General features: G+C 37.6%; 1 protein-coding gene across 1 annotated transcript in view; it reads left to right on the forward strand.

Annotated features, from left to right (window-relative positions):
- The window catches only part of LOC133519710 (heparan-sulfate 6-O-sulfotransferase 2), a 99,615-nt gene that overhangs the window by 56,374 nt on the left and 25,048 nt on the right, over window positions 1–18,193 (forward strand). The gene's annotated exons all lie outside the window — the stretch shown is intronic.

Consider the following 18,193-nt stretch of genomic DNA (forward strand, 5'->3'; position numbering starts at 1 on the left):
TGCGATTTTGCTCACTGTTTTTAAGCAGCAAATTACCCTTGTTCGAGCTGCTGACGTGAAAAAAATATATTGTACAGACAAGGAAAAATATTTATTTACTTACACTTTTTCGGTGAATATCGCTGGTTGAGATGTAGATTTATACGTAGTATGTATTTATTTTTTAAAACTTTATTGCACAAACAAAGAAAAATGTACAATTGGCGGACTTAATGCAAAAAGGCATTCTCTACAACTCAAACATTGGGTAACTGAGAGTAGTAGACATGTCGGTGCAGGAGATATTGTTAAATTATATAACCGAAAAGACAAATATTATACATAAACATAATAAAATAAACCTACCAAACTATGATTAAATAGTATTACTTAAGCAAAGCTAATAACAGATAAACTTTTCCACTGGCTGTGGTGGAGATATTAGCTTGCGCACCGCTGCTGCGCTACTGCTCCGCTGTCGTCCAAAACAGAGTCATTCAACTCAGATACGTAAGTTCAAAAGAAATACATTTTGATCGTGCCGCTCGGGGCGGGACGGTGCGAGCGGTAGTTTGCGCGGCACCATCAAAATGTATAGACTTGAATGAATCTGGCTTTCCGCACCGCCCGCCGCCCCGCTCACCGCGCCGCGCGCCGCGTGCGTCTAGTCCGCGACCTTATATGGTGAGAGTCAGAATGGCGGGTGTACCTAAATAAAATTAAATGAAAACCAAACCATATTTTTGTTCCTAATTTGTACTATTTAGTAGCTCCTAAAAAAATGTATCTCACGGTACTTGAAGTTATCACCAAAAAATAGTACACCCGCCATCCTGACAGTCTGAATGGCGGGTGTACTTTATTACGCTATATTCCCGTGGTTATTGATAAAATCTATAAAAGCCAAATTTTTGTACGTTTTTTGTACCTTCATATTCAATTATAATATGAGCCATTTTATTTGTGGTTTCCAAGTTTTACTCATTTATATTTTTCTTGCTATTACACTTTTGCAGGCCTAATAATTTTTCAAGTTATCAATTTCATTTTTAAGAAAAAACGCCAACGTACAATTATTTTTATTACTCCAGGAATTAGTACCTTTAATGTTTAATCTGTTTAGTTCAAATAACTCAGAAAATCATGTCTTAAACAAGGCTAGGCGCCAATTCAAAGAATTCTTCCTAAGAAAAATCATTTTTAAGATATGATTTTCCGAGTTATTTGAACTTAACAGATTAAACATTAAAGGTACTAATTCCTGGCGGAATAAAAATAATTGTACCTTAGCGTTTTTTCTTAAAAATGAGATCGATAACTTGAAAAATTATAACGCCTGCAAAATTGTAATAGCAAGCAAAATATATAATGAGTAAAACTTGGAAACTACAAATAAAACGACTCATATTATAATCGAATATGAAGGTACACAAAAGGTACAAAAATTTGGAAATAAAGTACACCCGCCATTCTGACTGTCAGGATGGCGGGTGTACTGTTTTTTGATGATAACTTTATGTACAGGTACTAAATAGTACAAATTAGGTACAAACATATGGTATGCTTTTCATTTAATTTTATTTAGGTACACCCGCCATTCTGACTCTCACCTTATATGTACTGCGCGTCTAGTTATTATGTACATTATACGTACGTACTTAGCCTGTATGGAAAATATGTAGCTATGTAGTAAAATTGAATATTTATATGAATTTATAATTTGTTTATTACATTCGCACCGAATTACAAAGGTTGTACCTAATAATAAGCTTCGTGGAAATAAAATGAGTCTCTAACACATGATCGTCACGGCATGCTTGCAAAATTGTATAGTTATTTGTAAGTACTAATAATTATGATTTTCAGCTATCTCTTAAACTGGCACTAACAAGGCAAATATATGTTTAAGGATATGTTTCTTTGGCAAGGGCGGCGCTTATCGTTATATTGTAGCGACTGAAGAAAATGTTCATCACTAAAATATTACCCACTTCCCTATATTTTCATTTTACCCGCTCACAATTGATAAATGTCTGCCACTTAAAATGATTTCGGGTAATGTTTCCGGTTGCTCCGAACAGAAAAAGTCTTTGTTTGCGCGGATGCTTATTACGGCAGGTCCGGAAAATTCGCGTCGGCATGAAAGCGTGACCGTACTTAAGGGGATGGCTGCCATTGTGCGCGTCACCCGCGCTGCGCGCCGTTGTATACTCACTACAGTGTAAAGAAAATTTTTTTGGGTTCCGTAGTCAACTAGGAACACTTATAGTGTCCCCATATCCGTCTGTCCTCTAAGACCGTTAGTACTAGAGAGAGCCGCACTTTGGCATGGATACATGGGTACATAAATCAACGATTTGACGAAGTGGCAAAATATAAATTAGAAAAAAAAAATTAGGGTACGAGAAATGATTTTTTTTCGCTTTAACCCTGTGGTTCGGGGTGTTGTCCGCATAGGTCTTTCTAAAGAAATAGGAGTCTTCAACAACCATTTTTTAATAAAGTAAATATTTTCACAAATAATCGCTTCAAAAGAAAAAAAATGTCCTCCCCCCCCCCCATCCGCCTTTTAAAGCATGAGTCCAAATAATAATAAAAATGGTGAAACAATTTAATTGAAAAGTATAGCGAACATGATCGGTTTAGCCGTGTAAAGCCTTCCCTTCTTTGTAAAAAGACGTGAATGCGGATCCACTACCTTTTGAAAATATAAGGTGGCGTACCCATAGTTTTCGATAAACTTGTCATGTATCAATGCAATAAAGCTAATCAAGCTTGCGTTCGCCATTTCATTCCCCGCTGATGGCGCCGACAAATAGCCCAATCAACGCCGGACCTGACCCTGACCATAATTCATGAAAGTCTAACCTACCTACGAAACTTGGGAAACTCGAGTGTTTTTGTTTGTATTATTTGGTGTTTGTAATCTGTAGCGAAATGTGGTCGGTGTGCTCGTGTTAAGAAAGACCCGAACGACGACGAATTGTTAAGAAATATCCGTTTTTTTTATGGTTCACGTCAGGGTTTATACCGACAGAGTTAACCGGTCCCTAGTCAAAAATGAAGTTGTTCTGGGTTCCAGATGCGATCAGCACGCATCTGCCGGCGCGCGCCGACGCATTGAGTTCCCACGGCTCATTGGGAATAACTGTTGTTTACTCAATGTCGTCGAAATATCACTGCGACGCCAATTAATAAATTGCTAACACTACTCATTCGTTTCGTTATAACCGACTTATTATGTATGTTATAGAGGTTACAACTGTCTAAATACTGTAGTCTATTTTATATTAATTTAATACCTTCAGCGCTTATTACTTTATCTTATATGTATTTATGTTACACTCGAAATAAAACGTATGTTTAATTTTATTATTTGTATTATAATATGTTGTCTAAACCAAAAGTAACATTTGCACAAGCGTGAGGATATAAATCAGGCACTTTGTCGTGCTAGTTCAGATTATTTTATTGTTATCCCGTCAGCTTTATCCAGAATACGAATCCTCATGTTTAATTTTGCGGAATTATTTCTAATGCAAAAAAACGAAGTACGTCTATATGGGAATATCAGTACATCTTTAAAAAACAAAGAACCCTGCCGCCTCTGTCTCTGTCTCAGGTCGCGATAAACTGAAAAAACGGCTTATTTTCATGCGGTTTTCATCTATCAATGAATATAATTTGTTAAGGTTTTGTGTGACTTGGTTGAAATATGACGCTACCCGTGCGAAGACGCGGTGGGTCGCTAGAATGTTATAAAAGTGACAAGTAGAGGACGGGCCAGAATGAAGTAGTTTAACGTTAGTTAGTTAAATATAAATTCCGACGAACCGATTTATGTTACATATTGTTTCATTGGTATATAGAAGTTTTGAAACATTCATGCGAGATATTTTTTAATACATATGCATTTTAGACACGTATATTTGGAGTGAAATCTTTGATAATTTCCACTAGATCCGTCGGATCTGGAAAGGCTCTAAAGGATGGGTTAAAATTTTAGCTAAAACACATTTTGGTGCGCGCATTTAAATAACTTTGCTTTCTCAAAATATTTTAATTCATTTTATACCTGTCTAAACTAAATAGATTCTTATGAAAAATATATTCTAATCGAATAATGCCTAAAATTTACAATATTTTAAATAAAATTAAACAATCATTTGGTTGATGAGATCAGAAGACTTGGTAGGATTGTCTAGTGGCCCAGCATAAAGGTTTCTAGTCACGTGCTAGGATACGTCGGCTCAGAGAAGCGACGTCACGCACCCTTCTTCCGGCGAGAACAGCGCCTACAGAGAACATATAGGTACCCCCGACCCGTCCTAGTCGGGAATGTTTTATCAAACATCCAAGGAAATATTGGCCTTAGGTTCCTTATCATAAGCTGCGAAGCATCGCGTTTCCGGCACAGCTACTCGAGACGCTACTAATTAAATAACATAGGTGTAGTTACAACATAACATAACAGCTAGGCCTGCCTAGTAATGACGTAAAGCTTTTTAATTTCGGTTTTGTTCTAAAAACTTAATTGACCGCTTTTTTGATGGAATTTAGAAAAAATCTGATACATTGATATCTAAAACCATTAAAGCAATTAAAAAGCGTTCGCGAGTCGCAGTTGTTGTTTAACTATCCGCGGGTCGTCCGTCTCCCTAATTGTAGAATAAGTAGGTTAATTTGAGTTAACAAAGTTTTTCAGACATTGGCATTCAAAAGAAAAGTTGGGAGTGAAACCGAAATAAACCGGTATTAACTGGTAAAACTGCTGTCAACGACGATATCTAAAACACAAATGTCAATATATATCTATATTACTTCTACTAACTACTTTACCTTAACATTATTATTTCTATTAATTATGTTTATTGTGACCCAGGTTCAAGAGTAATAAAATAATGAAAAACATTTTGAGTAATCGATAGGGCAGTTATTATTTATACCGTTGTTGTAATTGAAATCGGACAGGCGAGTAAAAGTTGCACGAGTAGGTACAATGTTGAGCCTTGGTTGTTAGCCGTCGTTGGCGGGATAGGGGTTGATTCGTTTCTTTTGGAAACGGAAACTCTGTTTTACATTCCTCATATATAGTGAGGATCGCGTAGATGCCTCAATGCCTATCTAATATTCAAACCACGCTTTAAGTACGAGAGACGTCGGTAGGCTTTTTAATATATAGAATTGATGACAGTACGTGTTAAAAATGAAATTCTGACAAGGCGTTAAACTTTTAACTTCTTCGTATGACAAGTTTATTATGCATGCAAGATATCGCAACGGCATAAAATAGGTACTGAGGTTGTGTCGAATATTTACCAGCTAGAAAACGGAGGAAATAGCGCGAAATAAAATGATTTGCAATTTGCTTACTGTGATTTGATCTATCAATGTTTGCAGCAACAAATCAACGAAACCTCATACCTATGAAGTGGTATGGATCAGTAACCAGTATGTTTATTGCATTAATAGATAATACAAGACGTTCCATTTTATTTGTTCCGCTATGAAACCCTGTAGGGCACTGTAATACAACTGAAATCTAACTTAATTACTATGGCTTAAGGCCATCTCTCGTATACATAGCTTATAATTACCATATTGGCTATGCAAGGTATATCATACATGTTATGAACGGAAACAAATATTTTTAACTTGCTATATCTAAACTCTACTATAGTAGATACTTTAACTATACATTAACTATTTAAAAACTCTTGCAGAGAGTAAAAACAGTTATCTAATAAATATTGAGATACTTACTCTTCAGTTCTTATATTTATTGAAAGTTTATTATTTGTATACACATTACGCGTGGACACTGTGGACTAGAGGCGTGCATTTTTATCTTAGATTATGGCATTGGAATTCTGTCTCTAGAGCGTAAGTTACAGTTTGTGGAAATTTTTGCTTCTGAGAAGAACTGGTTATATTCTCTTAAATTTGTTAAAATCGAATATGTGAGACGTCATGGTCATAATGTTGAGCTTAGGAAAATGTGGTCTGCAACTATCTGTTTGTGTTTACTAAGATCCTCATACATTTGTACAAAAAGACACCGTTAACATTTGTACTGTTGCCCTATATTATAATACCATGTCATAGCCATGAGTGGGCGAATGCGTGATACGCACATACAGCCGTATATCGGTGTGTTGTATCAACATGATTTTCACACGTTATAGTTAAACTTACAAGAACTTCTAAAATTAGAAAATAATGTGCAAAAAGTGAGCACGTATCACTTGTTTACTATGTAAGTATATACAACTCCGTGCTACTGAAGCGATCGCCCAAAATACCCTCCGCGTACGATCTTCCAAATGGTATTTTTGTCCACCTCCATCGACAGGTACGCTTTTAACAATGAACGGCTCTCACAGAGCTTGATTCATATTCTCTTTGAAATGTCCGTCTCTATGGCATAAATGTAGTCGAATGATTTTAACTTAGGTTCAGCCTAGTCAAGCGGTCACATCCCATACTTTTCGGGTTTTGCAATAACTTATATATTGCAGTGATAAGGAAAAGCTCAAGTGCATATTTCATTTTCCTCGGACAAACGTAGGTACAAATTGTTTGAGCTTTGTCCTTGTGATTATAGAAATATTTAGCAATAGCGCGTGCTCACAAGTGTGTTTGATCCGATGTTTGAGGCAAAGCCGAGTGTAAAATCGGCGCTGAAAGAGCTCGCCGCTCCGGCGCTGTAGGCTACTTCTTCGGATTATCCGGATAATGCCGCGGGTTCCCACTGATACCCTGAAGCCGCTCCGACATCCTACCCACGAAAATACAATATCTACTTAGCGGCGCTTCGCATGATACTTCAGTTTTGCGAAATCCCTAATAAATAAAAAAAAGCCTAAGACGGTTATCACACTGGATGCGATTTGCACTTCGCTCCAATGTTTGAGCGAGATAACGCTATGCGCGTAAATCGCGTAATATAGCGACATTGTACTCGCAGATCGGAGCGACGTGCGAATCGCATCCAGTGTGATAACCGCCAAATTCGATTAAATTCTGTAAATGTTATTTTTAATACAGTTGCTCAAAAAGTGCTATTTTACGTAGGTGTTTAGCGTGTGGAAAGTTGGATTTCGCGAACTAGTGCTTTTTACTCTTCCACGTGTTCCAATTCATGACTACTTATTGATGAGTGTTATTGTTAGTTTCCTTTAAAAGTCGTAATCAACATAAAAACCTACTGTTAATGTAAAAATAATAAATTTAACCATATTTCATATATTATTACTTACCTCTTCATCATTATAACACGTTTATTTTTTAATATTGAATATTGAAAAACCGTTCTTAATAAGTTGTCTGAATGTAACGGAATTGCTGCCGAAACGCCTGTCAAAGCAGAGGCGTTTTTTCTTACTGCAAGAATGTTTTAAGTTTCCAAAGGCAACATGGGATGTAAGCAACCTAGCAACGCAAACATTCACTGAAAATGATTTCTCGTATATAAATTTAAAATAAAATAGATCTTTTATTATTTCTCATGCTTTGACCCAAGGCAAGGCTACTAGACGATATAGACAACGTGTGAACCGGAGTATTACTCCGCGGAGACCGCAGCCTGGGCCACTTTGTTGCGCCGCTGGGGGCGCTGGGTGCCCGAGCCCATATGACATCTGTCAAGTCGAGAAAATAATTATTTATTTTGTGTACTTGTAGAAGATGTGCGTGATATATAATATACCTACGATTATCATCAAACATTTCACCTATCTTTTTGTCGAATGTAATGGACCACCCTTGGAATAGTGCCAGTAAAAGTGTGTTAATTGAAATCGTGATATACGTGACTATCTCTTGTATGTTTATATCTTTTTAATTTCTGGTTTTATAGGTAGTTTTAGTTTATTTAACTATATATTATTTTGTAATCTTACGTATCGCCTAAGATCTTTGTTTTTATACTTCGATTTATTAAGTAATATATGTCCTCTCAACCCTGCCTTAACCCGCTGGAGTTGCTGTGTTGCCCCATTTGCGGAGGTAACAAACAATACAAAGGTCGGCGGGGGCTTGCGATCCATACCGCTCATAAGCATGGCACTCGTATGGCTGTCAACCCCCCGCTGCCCAGCGTTTCTCAACCAGCGCCATCATCCCCCGCCTGGGGCTACACAGCTTCTTCACCACCAACCGCTGAAATACCTCTAGCGGATAGGCTAGGGTCATTAAAAGCTAACGTTCCGGTTATAAAGAGAATACCCCGTGGTGCGCGCTTCTGTGTTGCACGCTGCCTCGCCGAGAGCGTAGCCAAAGTTGTTGCCGAGAATTCTACTCAAGCTTGGGAGCGTTTTCTTACCCTCCCTTACATAGTCCTGCACGCCGACAAATCTAGCAAAGTTTCACTTACATCCCAAATTAAAAATAATACGTCATATATTTCTAATCCACCAGTTACTTTCCCATCCCGTGAAAACTATACTCGAATACCTCATAATTCGCTCAGTACCAAGATAAGATCAATTGAAAATAAATTTTCGGAAGGGGATATAAGTGGAGCTGCCCGTCTTTTATTCTCCCGCGACGACTTGGCTGCGCACTCTGCTGAGACCTATGCCGCCTTGATTGAAAAACACCCCGCCCCGGCCGCCTCCTTGACGCTGCCAGTTCCACCCGCCTCTGACGACCCTACTATACATGTGTGCGAGGACGCAGTGTTGCAAGCCATAGCTTCGTTTCCCAATGGATCTGCTGGCGGAATAGATGGTTTGTCTCCACAGCACCTTAAGGACCTGACCACGAAGTCTCTAGGCGAAGCCAGAGCTGACCTAATAAAGCAACTGACGGCGTTAATAAACCTGATGCTATCGGGCCGCGTACACCCCGAGATCGTCCCGCTGTTGTACGGTGCTAATCTCGTGGCCCTAGCTAAAAAGGATGGCGGGATACGCCCGATCGCAGTGGGTTGCACCATCAGACGATTGGCCTCAAAGCTCTGCTGCAGAAAGCTCAATAAACAACTGACAAATGCCTTCAAACCCCGGCAGCTGGGTTTTGGAATCAAGGGCGGCTGTGAGGCAGCAGTGCACGCTGCGCGCACTTTTTTGAATCGTCCGGACTTTGAAGTTTTTGTCAAATTAGACGTTAAAAATGCCTTTAATTCGGTTGACCGCGGTGCTCTGTTAGCAGAAGTAAAAGAACAACTGCCAGACATTTATAATTATTTACGACAATGCTACGGAGCACCATCTAAATTATTCTTTGGAGACAAAACTATTTTATCAAGCATGGGCTGTCAACAAGGAGACCCGCTTGGGCCCGCCATTTTCAGCTTAGTCATTCATCCGATCATCACTAAACTAAATTCAAAATTCAACCACTGGTATTTAGATGACGGTTCCCTTGGTGGCGATGCTTTAAACGTTCTACAAGATGTTCAATACATAATTAGTAAATTTTCGAAAATCGGACTTTCATTGAACTTTACCAAATGTGAGATTTTCATACCAGATCACGTTCCATCGGAAAAAAAAATTGAAATATTAACTAACTTTAACGCGGTCCTACCAAATATTTCCGTTCATTCTAAATCATCTCTTACCCTTTTAGGCTCTCCAATTTTCGATGAATCAGTCACCCCTCTAATTAATTGCAAATTAAATTTATTCAATAGTACATCTGATCTCCTGTTTAAAATAAATCCTCATATGGCGCTTTTTATCATTCGTTTCTGTTTGTTTACACCAAAATTTATGTACTTACTCCGTAGCTGCCAAATTTGGAAATTCGCATCTATCCTTTCATCAGTTGACTCCTCCCTTCAGGCAACTTTAACCAAAATTCTTAACATTCATTTCTTCATTCATCTATCTATCTATCAATAAGATTTGGGGGGCTGGGTGTTCGCACATCCGCTAGCATAGCTCTACCTGCTTTCCTGTCCTCTGTATATGGTTCGCTTTCTCTCGTCGGTATTATTTTAAACCGATCTTCGATACTTGACGATGAGATAGCGAACCTGAAGGAGGCCAGGGAGGCCTGGTGTGAGTCGTGCCCGAGTGCGGATATCCCAGTTGCCCGTCATTGCCAGCGGGATTGGGACTCCCCACGTCTTAAGATAGCCCATGCCTCACTCATCGAACACAGCCTGGACGATTCTGAACGTGCGCGTATTCTAGCAGTTTCGGCCCCCGAGTCAGGCCACTGGTTACAGGCTCTCCCATCCAGACAAATCGGCACTGTTCTGGACCCAAGTAGCTTAAGAATAGCAATATGCTTGAGGCTTGGGTCTAGAATATGTGTTCCCAATACGTGCGCCTGCGGCAAGGATGTGGACCAGTTGGGCCGCCATGGCCTCTCATGTTCAAGAAGCGCCGGCCGAATATTCCGCCACGGCACTATTAATGATTTGGTCCGACGCGCGCTCGCCACCGTGTCTGTGCCTGCGGTTTTAGAACCCGTGGGCATGGCGAGGGACGACGGCAAGCGTCCTGACGGAGCCACGTTAGTGCCGTGGAAACTAGGAAGGGCCCTGGTGTGGGACGCAACGTGTGTCGACACCTTTGCACAGTCCCACATTCAGGGGACCCGCATTCGAGCCGGCGCTGCCGCTGACCAGGCCCAAGTACTCAAGCGCCGCAAATACTCGACGTTGCTCGACGACTATGAGTTTGCGGCGCTCGCGGTTGAGACTTTGGGTCCCTGGTCAGCCGACATGAAAATATTCATGGCAGCACTGTCGGCGCGGCTGGTCGACACCACAGGGGACCCCAGGGCTGGCGCGTACCTCTTTCAACGTATTTCCCTTGCCATACAGAGAGGTAATGCCGCCAGTATCATGGGGTCCATGCCGCAAACAGACCTGTTAGAAGGGGTATTCTCTTTATAATTGGTTCCTTTTTTTTTTTTTTTTTGTAGGTAAGTATATTTTATAGTAGATGATTTTATTTTATTTCTAGGTTTAATTTTAGTTTTAATTTTGTAATATTATATTTTAGTTTAGTTAGTCAATATAGATTGTTTAAGAAATTTATTAGAATAAATATTATTTTTATTAGAATAAATATTATTACAACATGGGATGTTGTTTTCATACAATTGAAATATACGATACACAAATAATAGTAAATAACGATACTTAGGTAATAATAGTCTAATATTTTATATTTACAATTGTTTCTGTCTTATAGAACATGCATAAAAAAAAGTTGTTGTTTTTCTTAGTTTTTCGCAACTATATTTAAAAAACGTCGTTCGATACACGTGCGGAAATGTCATTCTCCGCACTAACATCGAAATTTACTATTACGTACCTAGTAGTATAATGTCTTTGAGAATCGAGTAAACTAATTTGAGTAGAATAAGACCTCTTTCATGCAGTTGTACTGTTTGGATTGTGAAAAAAATTATAACTCACTTGTGAGTTGTAGCTATTTAGGGTTCCGTAGCAAACTAGGACCCCTTAGTTTCGCCATGCCTGTCTGTCCGTCCGCGGCTTTGCTCGGTGGTCGTTAGTGCTATAAAGCTGCAATTTGGCATGGATATATAAATCAATCACGCCAACAAAGTGGTAGAATAAAAGCTGGAAAAATAGTTATTAACGATACAAGTGCAGAAAATAGGAAATTTGCAACGATTTATCACCAAATTAAAACACGACCGTAGGGAGTGTTTTAAATCGACACGAGTTGCGAATTACCTATTCGCACGTGCATCGTACAACGTTTTACAGTACATATGGCTCTTTAAAGTTTCGACATAGGCACGGAAAGTGCTCATTACCGCACGCGTGCGGGAAAGTAGGACTATATGTACTGTTAAAATAATTTTAGGGGGCCTCCCCTACGCGTAAAGTAGGGGAAAAATGGATAGGTCCTTTAAAACTAATAGGGGTCTTCAACAACAATTCTTTTATAAAGTAAATATCTTAGGAAATAGTGGATTTCATAAGTCAATATTTTTGTTTATGCTTGAAAATATTTAATTTGATTCATTTAATAGCCGTTAATAAATATTTTTACATAATTTTCAATCATGGCTGAATGCCGGATCGGTGTGCCTTCGATGCGTAATAACCTGTCAAAGAATGATAAATAGCGGATGAATGTTTAAAACGTTACCGTATTTAAGAGACCGTTATCGATTTTAGTCGCAAAAATGTCAAATTGATAGATTTAGTCGATGAAATTGTACACCTTTTTTTAACAATAAGAAATAACAAGTACTGGTTTCTATTAGCACGTCTTGTTATCTTTCATTTTAATAGATCATTTTTTTTGAATACAGTCACTTATTTAGTTGATGATTTTTTTCTGATGGACGTTTAGATAAACGCGCGTAAAGCACTGATCTTGTCGATCTTATTTGTAAATTTTGTAAAGTTTGGACTGCTAATAATTGTAATTTTGTATTATACATATCCTGTACTTCAACTTTAGTAGACTACATTTTTGTTATTGCAAATTTGAAGTAGTATAAATGAAAGTTAGACGAAATCTATTTTCTCTAGAAATGACTTCATAACAAGTGACAATTTCTCTGAAAATCGACTTAATTTTAATGTAATTTTGATACTTAAACAATCTACAACATTTGCTGAAACTGTTCTTATACCTACATTATTTTGTATAATTTATATTTATTTATTTTTCTTTTTTACATGGTTGAATCTTATATAAAACAAAAGCTGTATCTTTTATCTTTCTTAAAATACACAATTCATAATTTAATTTTGTATAATTTATCACCATAGTTTTATATGAATTTTTAAAAACTGTCCCTTCTTTTCACATATTACCGGGGACGCACGGTTGCGACCTCATTATTAAAATTCAAGATGAGAAGACGTGCTAATAGAAACCAATACTTGTTATTTAGATATTACGTAACAAAATGTGTACAATCTAACGACCAAATCTATCCATTTTACATTTTTGCTCTAAAATCGTTACCGGGCTCTTAAGAATTATTTCGCTTAAAATTTAGTTATTTATTCGCAAGTTTGAAAAAAAAAACATCGTGTGTGACTCCTGGAGTAAGAATATTGCATACTCGAGTCTTTAATTCAATCCAACCTGCGAATTAAGTAATACCCTTGTTTGCGATGTTTCACTTACCTTGGTCGTTAGTCACATAAGCAACGTAAACTGTTATAAGTAATAGGTATATTGTAGAACAAAAATAGTTGGCAGTGTATGCAGACCATCTAAATACAATAGCCGAAATGGTTTTATTAAGTTTAGAATCATCGTTTTTTTTTTTACTAAACCATTTGTGTAACTGTAGATAGGCAATGTAACAGTCTTATGTTACTTGCTATTGTTATCATTTATTTATATTGACACTGTCTGTTTAACCGGTTAACACCGGGTTAGTGGAAAGGTGCAAGTAGCGCCAAGTAAAACATTGAATGCTAGGAGACAATCAATTAAACCAAAAAGATTAGATGCCTAGATTTAAATATGTATTCGACCCACTAGTACTCTCTTGTACCTTGTTTGGACATTAACGACCCGACTATACAAAGTCGCAAGATTACACGAAGTTGCAATATTCATAATGGATCGAATAGACACCGTCGAACTCTAGTTTTCAATTAATAGTTTAGTAGGTATCGATGTGTATGTATAAGTTGATATTCGGACGACCGACTTTGTCGATTATTTCGTTGCGAACAAGGCTCCTATGTCGAGCCGTCACGATTTGGAAGCATAGCTTTTCATCTCAGCAGCTTAAACAAGAATATTTACCTATATATACACATGTCGATCACTCTCTGGTCAACGTGGGACTCGAACCCACATTTTACGCATTGGACCAGCAATCGAAAGATGTGGGTTCGAGTCCCACGTTGACCAGAGTTGATCATCGTTGATTTTTTCATTGTGATCGACATCTGTATATACAATTTATAGATTTTAATGTGGTACGTTCCACAATAAAAAAGGAAAATAAGTATTTACATTTAAGAATATACCTAAAGGCCGTATAATTTATTTCATGTTGTATTTGTCTAAAATGAAAATTGTAAACGAGAACTAAGAAACAAGTATAGCTAATAACTACGCTGATACGCTCATGAATATAATTTAGTTTTTAGAATATATGTTATGCATACCTACTTACTATTTTCGCTTGTTGGAAACTCAAAAATGAACTCGCGGCAGAAACCAACATTACGAGTACACAAAACTTTACCCATATTCTACGTGAGGCATTATTATTCTTTGTTTAAAAGATAATTATCTCTCCCTAACATACTGACCATTAATTTACAACATTATACGGGCTTGGCATTTGCGATTGTCTTCGAAATAATTTATGTGTAGGTAAACCGACGAATACCGTATTGAAAAAAGCAGCGTATGGCAATGACAGTGGCACCCGTCCGCCATAAATATTACAAAAGCCGTGTCCACGGAACGTGGGTGGAGGTGAATTTTGCTCGTCGTGCAAGATCGGCGACAGATAATTATGCCACTATTCGGAAACACTCATTTGACTTTTTTATATTTCGTGTTAATGTTATTCCTCTAGAACATCTGCGTATTTTGTCTGTTTGTAATGTTTATGTATGACGCAAAGATGACAATCTTCCCCATATTCCCATAAATCAACCAGTAAATTTAACTAAATAAATTCTACCTCTATAGGCAAAAAATAGATGACCTGGCACAGCGGGCTCTCTCCCTAGAGTTCAGGAGGTTGCTGATCTCTATAACATAGATGTGATGCTTCCCTTGTGTTATTGGCCTGATCGGTTTTATATATTGGGCACTTGACCTATTTTATTTATAAATAAAAATGACACCAGGCTAGATTGTAGTATATTGTTTAGGTATTAGTTATGACGCACGGTGATTTATTTATTGCTGTGCTGTCTAAATGGAACTCATAATTTTCGCTTTCGTGAAATCCAAATGATGTTACAATTGTCCTTTAATTTTTAGTTTTTACCGGAGTCTAGTTATTAAAGACATAGAACATTTAGAACTGTTTTAACTTACTAAATTAGATCAACTGCTCAAAATACACAATCTGGTTATTCTTATCTCAAGAGGATAGTTATAATAAACAAAAATAATGTATAACATTAATAACATTATTGTAGTATTTGCGTAAGTAATTTTAACTGGTTATAAGGGTTTATAATGATTGGGTTATTTTTATACTAACCGTTTGTCACGTAAGACGATTTTTGCTAGATTTTGACCACCCATATGTAAGAAAAAATAAGAAAAGGTTTGTCAGGTTGTTTGTTTGAAAAAGGTTGTCCCCCCCCCCCTCCCGCCTGTTTAATATTTAATACGCAAGAATCTAAAGGAAACATGAATACACATCGGATTGATTTAATTTTGATTTTCAACGAAACTTACATTTTTTAGCTGCAACGGTATAATTTTATTTTTTTAAATATAATAATCTACTTTACGCCGACTCACGCATGTTTTAAAAGTATAATTTTAAGTTACACATTAGACAAAATAGTAAGTGTATAACCTATATCGGGCATATGGTTCAAATGAGAGCGTGTCGAATGTGTCCAGAGCCTTTTGTGTGGCGCATGTGAAAGTGTCGAGTGAGCAACATCGGCAGTCCGCGGCCGGAGTGCGTTTCCGTGGCCCCGTGCCAACTCGAGCGCGATCCGACGAGGGCTCCTTATCCTCTACATGCGCCTACACTCCCGTCACGACACCCTCACCCGCCCTCTTCAAACTCTAACTCGATAAAAAACCTTTTAGATCAAACAATATCCATCACGTCAGAATCCTGTTACACTTGACAGATCTAATTATCTGGTTCAACATTAATGGAGAGGGGATAGCGTTCCTTGTGTCTTTTATTATTCCTGGTCTTAGTCGGAACAATACAGATTTCGTGTGGGAACTGTGGCTGCGTGCCAGATAAAAGACACTAACAAATCGACGACAGGGTTCAAGTTCAAACTCAATAAGCTCACGTTGCATAATGCCTACACCTAAAATAATATATAACACTTTTTGTCATCGTAATTTCTGACGTTTGCTTTGCATTTATATTTAAATTGAGTACTATGTTTGTAGTTTGCGTATAAAGTGTTATTGGTGAACCTTTTAAGAGTGCTTATCTTATTATAATTAATTAATGATTTTCTCTGCAATGAGTTGTTACCAGTGAGATGTCATTTTAATACAGCTCTACATATACAGGGTGGAACATTTCTATGAACTGGGCTGAAGGGATGGTGTTGTCTAAGTGATCTACAATCGACTTATTATAATCGTAAAGCTGGCTTAAAAAGTAAAACAAAATCATTAAAATGAAATATGTTTATATCAGAGACAATCCTACTACTTACAACAAAGTTTTCACTTCCACCCCTGGTGCATATATTGTAGATCTAACGACTCCACTATGGCTTGCCGGCCAAGGCAATCCAGAGCCATGTAATCCTTTATTATTATTATTTTCCTAAAGGTAATTACTTTTAGTAGTTACTAAGTAGTAGTGGAAGCGCTGGTGGCCTAGCGGTATGAGCGTGCGACTTGCAATCCGGAGGTCGTGGGTTCAAACCCCGGCTCGTACCAATGAGTTTTTCGGAACTTATGTACGAAATATCATTTAATATTTACCAGTCGCTTTTCGGTGAAGGAAAACATCGTGAGGAAACCGGACTAATCCCAACAAGGCCTAGTTTTACCCTCTGGGTTGGAAGGTCAGATGGCAGTCGCTTTCGTAAAAACTAGTGCTTACGCCAAATCTTGGGATTAGTTGTCAAGCGGACCCCAGGCTCCCATGAGCCGTGGCAATATGCCGGGAAAACGCGAGGAAGAAGAGAGTTACTAAGTAGTAGTAGGTAATAGCGTTGTTTAACACGGGCATTATATTTAAATCTAACAAACAATTGAAAACTATGGCATATCAATGACATTTCAAATATCGTCCGTGATAGTACTCGCGTTTAGTAGCAACTGTATAAACTCATACTGAAATCTAATCAACATGTAAATAGGCCCTAAGACATTATAAATCATTGATTATTACCAAAATTCAAACAAGGTAAGTACTGCCTTCATAACTGGTAATTGTATCTTAACCCCTTACCGCATGAATTAAGAAGAGATTGAGTAAAAAATTTTTTTTCTGCAAAATACAACTTTTTTGGTTATACATATAAACAGGTCTTACATGATTTTTGATTTGTTTTATTTAATTATAAAGAAATAACAATACAACGCCACATATGGCTTCGTATGTGTTGCAGTGAAAGAATATTTAGTCATATTTGGCTTCATATGCATCGTCGCGAATATTGGTTATGAAATTACATTTTGTGAAAGCTTGTTCACGATTGTCGTTAAAACATTAGTATTAGTAGTTAGTATTAGTAATTTATTTGTAGTTTTACATGTATGTAAAATGTATAATTGTTGGTGCAATAAAGAATATTTACTTATACTGAGCATTTCTCATACTTGGTGAAAGAACGGTATTTTCCACAATGCTTGCATAGCAGATGGATGTTCTTTGTCCAAATGGGAAAATTATCATAACGCACAGCATTTAGAGGTACATCTTGGGACCTCCTTGGGGTCTTACGAGATTTTTTGGATGAAACGGGCGACGCAGACAGGCTACAGGAAGTACCTGGACGACTTTATGTTGGTGTTCCAGCAATGCCAGATGGTCGGCCTCTTTTTTAACCGACTTCAAAATCTCCGATATCTCCGAGAATCTTGAACCGATTTTCAATTTTTTTTTAATCTAACGGGTATAACCCCGATATGGTCCCGTTGGCACCAAGTCGGGGTCTGATGATGGGATTTTGGAGACATCGAGGGAACTCTTCAAATGTTATAGGTACATGTATGGCGCTTTTGGTAATTTTTAAAGTCGGTTTTATTTTTTGTTATTTGCCAAGCGTTTACCTACTTTCAACATATGCTCTGCAATAGCAAGTTTGAAATCGAACAATGCCACATATTGGTCTTCATTGATTCAGCGCCACAACAACCAAGCATCAACAATACACATGTTAAAAACTCCTCAATGCATTGGAAGCCACATATGACCAATACTGTTTTCGACTTGAATACATTGGGAAGCCAAATATGGCTTTTACAAAAACAAGATCAAATGTATCATTAAAATACAATTTATCTCAAAATTCATACGCAATATATGTAAATGAAAGTCTAAGCTATGTGTTATTATGTTTTTGGATGAGGTCACTTACCTCTTTTCGTTGTTTTCTGGCGTAGTTTAACTATTG

This window comes from Cydia pomonella, chromosome 1 (genome assembly GCF_033807575.1).
Source record: "Cydia pomonella isolate Wapato2018A chromosome 1, ilCydPomo1, whole genome shotgun sequence".
In the NCBI taxonomy this organism is placed as follows: domain Eukaryota; kingdom Metazoa; phylum Arthropoda; class Insecta; order Lepidoptera; family Tortricidae; genus Cydia; species Cydia pomonella.